Below are 6,558 nucleotides of genomic sequence, written 5' to 3' on the forward strand. Positions count from 1 at the left end.
CCGCCCGCTCCCGCCCACGAGCCCCGCCCGCTGCCGGCCGCTCCGCCCGCTGCCGGCCGCTCCGCCCGCGAGCCGCGGCCGCTCCGCGCAGTGCACCATGGGAGCTGTAGGCCGCCGGGGCCTGGCCGCCATCTTTGCCCTGAGGAGCCAGCCCCGGGCACCCCTCAGGGCCTGCAAGGGCTCCCCCGCCCCGGCCCCGGCCCCGGCCCCAGCGCTGCCCACACATCGCCAAGGGCTCTGCTCTCCGAGCCGGGGCACGGAGCACTCTGGGGCTCCTCTCGCTGCGCTGCCGCTCAGAGGGCCTGAAGGCTGCTGCGGGGCTGCCGAGAGAGCAGAGAAGGGCAGGAGGCAGCGCTGGGCACAAGCAGCAAACGCAGCTCCGCTCCTGCCGGCTGCCACAGTCCCTGTCCCGAGCAGAGGCTTTGCTTCAGAGGGCAGCTGGCAATCAGCTGCTTAACCCAGCCCCACGCTGGCCCCGAGCTCCTTGCCCAGCTGCTGCTCGTGGGGCAGGAGTTGCAGTAGGGAACCAGAGAGCTGCAGGGCAGTGCTGAGAGGTTCTGCTCTTGAATCCTGCCCTGCAGGTCCTGACCTGCTGCCCTGGCTCTGCTGCAGGCACCTGGTCCCCATCCTCACTCCCAGCCTGAGGCATAGATTGCTCTGCCTGCCCTGCTGCCTGCATCAGCTCTGTGCCTGCTGCCCACCCCCGGGGGGCAAAGGGCTCTGAGGAAGGCAAAGAGGCCATTGGCACCCAGCCAGGCCCGGGGCAGAGGCCTCCCTGCAGCCCCATGTCCCCTGGGTGCCAGCTCTGGGGACCCAGAGGCTCTGGGGAGCAGAGGGCTGGTGGCACTGAGGCTGCTGGATTGCCTTTCGTGCCCAGCCAGCTCTGTGCCCTTGGGGCTGTCCTGGGCCGCTGGCAGCAGTGCCAGGCAGGGCTTCTGCCCACACAGACAGCTGCTCTGGGGCACCGAGGTACCCCACAAGTGGCACTTGGCATCCCCACCCTGCCCCCCAGGGACAGCCCCAGGGACAGTGGCTGTGCCAGCCCCTGGGCTCAGGGCACCTCCAGCCCCACAGACTCCCTGAAGGCCCCCAGGGGGCACAGCCCTCACAGGGTAGGGGACAGTGTGGGGGCTTCGGGCTGCCCCTGAGCTGCCAAGCAGCTCCCCAGGGATTCCTCTTTGCCCAGCTCCTCCCCAGCCAGGATCCAAGCACAGAAAGTGTGGAGTCTCCTTCTCTGAAGCCTTTCCATCCCTGTCTGGATGTGTTCCTGTGGTTTGGCTGTGGTGCTTGGGGCTATGCTTGAGGGGTGACCCTTGCAGAGCAGGGTTCTGGGTTGGCCTTGGTGACCCTGAGGCTCTTTTGCAACCTGAGTGTTTCTGTGACTCTGTGACTGGCAGTGTGGAACCACAGCATCCCAGGTCTGTTGAGGGTGGAAGCAGCTCTGCTCCTTCTGATGTCATTAGAATACACAAACACAGCTCCTGGCCCACAGCTGCCCAGCTCCAAGGCAGACCATGCCTTGGGCCCAGACCCCACCTCAGGCACTCCTCCTTGGGCATGAGTGGAAGCCTTACTCTTGGGGGCAGGAGGGGTGGAAAGAGGAGGAGTTTGGACACAGGCAGGTGTGAAGCTGGTTATAACAGAGGTCTCCTTTTCAATGGGACAGGTTACAAGAAGAAGAAGAAGAAGAAGAAGAAGAAGAAGAAGAAGAAGAAGAAGAAGAGGCTGCCACAAGAAGGCAAAGAATACCCAGGAGGAAAGCTTTCCCCACCAGGATCCAGAGAAGATCAGAAGGAGCAGCAGGACTGCACCAGAGAGACAGCTTTGGACCCTCACAGTGGTGGTAGCCATAAACTTCTTCCTCTCTTCACTTGACCTTTCCACCTTTCTCCTCTCACTTTTCCCTACCTATTGCACACCAGCTTATGGGCAAACAGTGCCAGAGGGCACTGCCAGCAAGTCTGCTGCTGGCACCAAGCTGGGAGGAGTGGCTGACACACCAGAAGGTTGTGCTGCCATGCAGCAAGACCTGGACAGGCTGAGAGCTGGGCAGGGAGAAATTTGATGAGGTTCAACAAGGGCCAGGGGAGAGTCTTGCACCTGGGAAGGAACAACTCCATGCAGCAGTACAGGCTGGGGACTGAGCTGCTGGAGAGCAGGGAAGGGGAAAGGGACCTGGGGGTGCTGCTGGATGGGAGGTTGAGCATCAGCCAGCAATGTGCTCTGGTGGCCAAGAAGGCCAAGGGCATCCTGGGGTGGGTTAGGAGGGCTGTGGTGAGTAGGTCAAGAGAGGTTCTCCTCCCCCTCTGCTCTGCCCTGCTGAGGCCACATCTGGAATCTTGTGTCCAGTTCTGGGCCCCTCAGGTCAAGAGGGACAGGGAGCTGCTTGAGAGAGTCCAGCACAGAGCCACAAAGATGCTGCAGGCAGTGGAAGATCTTCCTTAGGAGGAGAGCCTGAGGCAGCTGAGGGCTCTGGAGCTTGCAGAGGAGGAACCTGAGGGTGAGCTCCTTGCTGTGGCTAAAGCTGTGCAGGGGGAGTGCCCAGAGGCTGGAGCCAGGCTCTGCTGGGGGATGCCCAATGGCAGCACAAGGGGCAGTGGTGGAAGCTGAGGCAGAGGAAGTGCCATGGAAAGAGGAGGAAGAATTTTTCCCCTGTGAGGGTGAGAGAAGCCTGGAGCAGGCTGCCCAGGGGGGTTGTGGAGTCTCCCTCTCTGGAGCTATTCAAGACCTGCCTGGCTGTGTTGCTGTGTGAGCTGCTCTGGGTGCTCCTGCTCTGGCAGGGGGGTTGGCCTGGATGAGCTCTGGGGGTCCCTTCCCCCCCTGGCATTCTGTGATGACACAGTGAAGGTTCACTGTTGATGGCAGTGAACCCCTGGTGTAGTCTCCTGAGTTGTTGCATTTGAGATCACTCTCACAAAGCACCACCAGTCCCCTGTCTGGACCATGACTCACATCCACAGCTCTCTGAGATACTTCCAGGGATGTGACTCTACCACCTCCCCAGGCAGCCTTCCCTATGATTCTATGATTCAAGGGCTTGCTGTGCACTCTCTCTGCCAGATTACATCTTAGGAGGACTTTCAGTGACCACAGCCCTGGCATGACACCTGCCCTTGCTCATTGCAGGCTCCACTCCCTCAGTTATGGCCCATAAGGAGTTGCTTGTGGGTGCTATTTCATTTGGAGGGGAAGCAGACATCTCTAATGAATATTTCCTTTCTTTTGGAGCTCCTGACACAAGGACCTGGTCTGTAATTAGTTACTGGTGGTTTCCAACAATAAGTCTTGCAGCAGCAAGGAGGAGGAAGCTATGTCCTGAAGAATTTAGTAGCTAGAGGATTCCTGCAGGAGATTGACCACATCCAAGTGCCAGGTTCTGCACATTGGCCACAGCAACCCCAGGCAGTGCTACAGGCTGGGGTCAGAGTGGCTGAGAGCAGCCAGGCAGAGAGGGACCTGGGGGTGCTGGTGCACAGCAGCTGAACATGAGCCTGCAGTGTGCCCACAGGGCCAAGAGGGCCAAGGGCATCCTGGCCTGCATCAGGAGTAGTGTGGCCAGGAGGAGCAGGGAGGTCATTGTGCCCTGTGCTCAGCACTGGTTAGGCCACACCTTGAGTCCTGTGTCCAGTTCTGGGCCCCTCAGTTTCAGAAGGACATTGAGAGACTTGAAGGTGTCCAGAGAAGGGCAACAAAGCTGGGGAGAGGTCTGGAGCACAGCCCTGGGAGGAGAGGCTGAGGGAGCTGGGGTTGCTTAGCCTGGAGAAGAGGAGGCTCAGGGGAGACCTCCTTGCTCTCTCCAACTCCCTGAAGGGAGGTTGTAGCCAGGTGGGGGTTGGTCTCTTCTCCCAGGCAAGCAGCACCAGAACAAGAGGACACAGTCTCAAGCTGTGCCAGGGGAGGTTTAGGCTGGAGGTGAGGAAGAAGTTCTTCATAGAGAGAGAGATTGGCCCTTGGGATGTGCTGCCCAGGGAGGTGGTGGAGTCCCCATCCCTGGAGGAGGTCAGGAGGGGATTGGATGTGGCACTTGGTGCCATGGTCTAGTCATGAGGTCTGTGGTGACAGGTTGGACTCAATGATCCTTGAGGTCTCTTCCAACCTTGGTGATACTGTGAGCCTGTGATACTCTGATGCTGTGATACTGTGAAGTTTCTCAATGTCCTTCTTAAACTGAGGGGCCCAGAACTGGACACAGGACTCAAGGTGTGGCCTAAGCAGTGCTGAGCACAGGGCACAATGACCTCCCTGCTCCTGCTGGCCACACTCTTCCTGATGCAGGCCAGGATGCCATTGGCCCTCTTGGCCACTTGGGCACACAGCAGACTCAGGTTCAGCTCCTGTCCACCAGTACCCCCAGGTCCCTCTCTGCCTGTCTGCACTCCAGCCACTCTGTCCCCAGCCTGTAGCTCATTAGAGAACATTTCTGGTCCCTGACAAAGCAGTAAAAGCTCTTATTACCAAAACTGCCCAGGGATTCTTTCTTTGCTCACATAGCTCTGCTTTCATTTGGGGAAACTGGAGGACAAGGTTAGTAGATTGACTTTTGTTCAGCTAAGTGCCATAAATTGGACCTGAGTGCTGCTGTATGGCTGGTTTCCATCACTGCAGACACTGAAGGCTTTTGAGGAGGCATGGGGGTGCACTAGAAGAGCATCAAGCACTCAGGTCCTAATAAATCTGGGGAAAAAGTTTTGTTTCCACCTCAGCTTCTCTGTTCTGTGGTCTGACAGTGCCTCCATCCAGGGCAACATGAAGACTTTGAAGCAGGCAGAATGTTTTAGGCTAGCTTGGGTCATTCAGCATGCATTCCAGACACCAGTGGCACGTTAGCACTTGGGGTCAACACCTGCTGATGGCATCAGGATGTTTGCATCTCCTCTGAGCCCTCCATAGTCATGGCTTAGAGACAGTGTGTTGGATTGGACGGGCTTCTTCTGGTGTTCATAGAAACACAGAATCAGCCAGGCTGGAAAAGACTTCAGAGATCATCAAGTCCAAGCTGTCACCACAGGCCTCATGACTAGACCATGGCACCAAGTGCCACATCCAATCCCCTCTTGAACACCTCCAGGGATGGGGACTCCACCACCTCCCTGGGCAGCACATCCCAATGGTGAATGACTCTCTTAGTGAAGAACTTTCTCCTCACCTCCAGCCTAAACCTCCCCTGGCACAGCTTGAGACTGTGTCCTCTTGTTCTGCTGCTGGGTGCCTGGGAAAAGAGACCAACCCCCACCTGGCTACAACCTCCCTGCAGGGAGTTGGAGAGAGCAAGGAGGTCTCCCCTGAGCCTCCTCTTCTCCAGGCTAAACTACATTCTTGTAGTAAGATCCCCATTGCCCATCTATGGTGTAGGCTAGATGATGTATGCCTTCAAGGACCACAGATGAAGGTAAACCCCAGGAAAATGCTCCCTTCCCTCCTTCCTATGAACCCCCAAATGCACAAAGCCTCTTCTTAATTCTTGCTGCATTTCCTTTTCACTTGTCAGCACTTGCCAGAGGGTTTCAGACTTTCACATGAATTTACCAAACTATAGAGCAGCCACCTGCTGTCCTCCTGGGTCCCACTTTGGTTGGTGACTGTATGCTGGGGGTTTGCTTCCTGTGGCTTGAGGCTTGCTTCTTTGGGGCTTGGGGTTTCCTTCCTTTCGACTGGGGGTTTACAGAACCAAGGGCAAGGTCCTGCAGCTGGCTCAGGGCAATCCCAGGCACTGCTAGAGGCTGGGCAGGGACTGGCTGGAGAGCAGCCCTGAAGAAAAGGCCTTGGGGGTGCTGGGGGAGGAGAAGCTCAAGAGGAGCCAGCAGGGAGCACTTGCAGCCCAGAGAGCCAAGCAGAGCCTGGGCTGCAGCAAGAGAAGTGTGGCCAGCAGGGCCAGGCAGGGGATTCTGCCCCTCTGCTCCACTCTGCTGAGACCACAGCTGCAGCTCTGGGGCCAGTGCTGGAGCCTCTGTGCCAGGAAGGCTCTGGAGGTGCTGGAAGGTGTCCAGAGAAGGGCCACGAGGAGGAGCAGAGGGCTGGAGCTGCTCTGCTGTGAGGACAGACTGAGGGAGTTGGGGTTGTGCAGGCTGGAGAGAAGGCTCGGAGGAGACCTCATTGTGGCCTTGCAGGATCTGCAGGGGGCTCCAAGAAAGCCGGGGAGGGACTTTTGAGGGTGTCAGGGAGGGATAGGACTGGGGGGTATGGAGCAGAACTAGAAGTGGGGAGATTGAGATTGGCTGTGAGGAAGAAGTTGTTGGCCATGAGGGTGGTGAGAGCCTGGCACAGGCTGCCCAGGGAGGTGGTGGAAGCCTCCTGCCTGGAGGTGTTTGCAGCCAGGCTGGATGTGGCTGTGAGCAACCTGCTGTAGTGTGAGGTGTCCCTGGCCATGGCAGTGGGCTTGGAACTGGCTGAGCCTTGAGGTCCCTTCCAGCCCTGACACTTCTGTGATTCCTTCCTTTGGGCTGGGTTATTTTTGTTTGTGGTTTTCTCTCAGGTGGTCCTGCTCTGAGCAGGGGGGGGGCGCTGGAGTAGATAATCTTTCAAGGTCCCTTCCAACCCCTAGCAGTCTGTGATTGTCAT

Source organism: Melanerpes formicivorus, unplaced genomic scaffold (assembly GCF_026170545.1).
Source record: "Melanerpes formicivorus ecotype bairdi unplaced genomic scaffold, bMelFor1.0.p_v2 SCAF_116, whole genome shotgun sequence".
In the NCBI taxonomy this organism is placed as follows: Eukaryota; Metazoa; Chordata; class Aves; order Piciformes; family Picidae; genus Melanerpes; species Melanerpes formicivorus.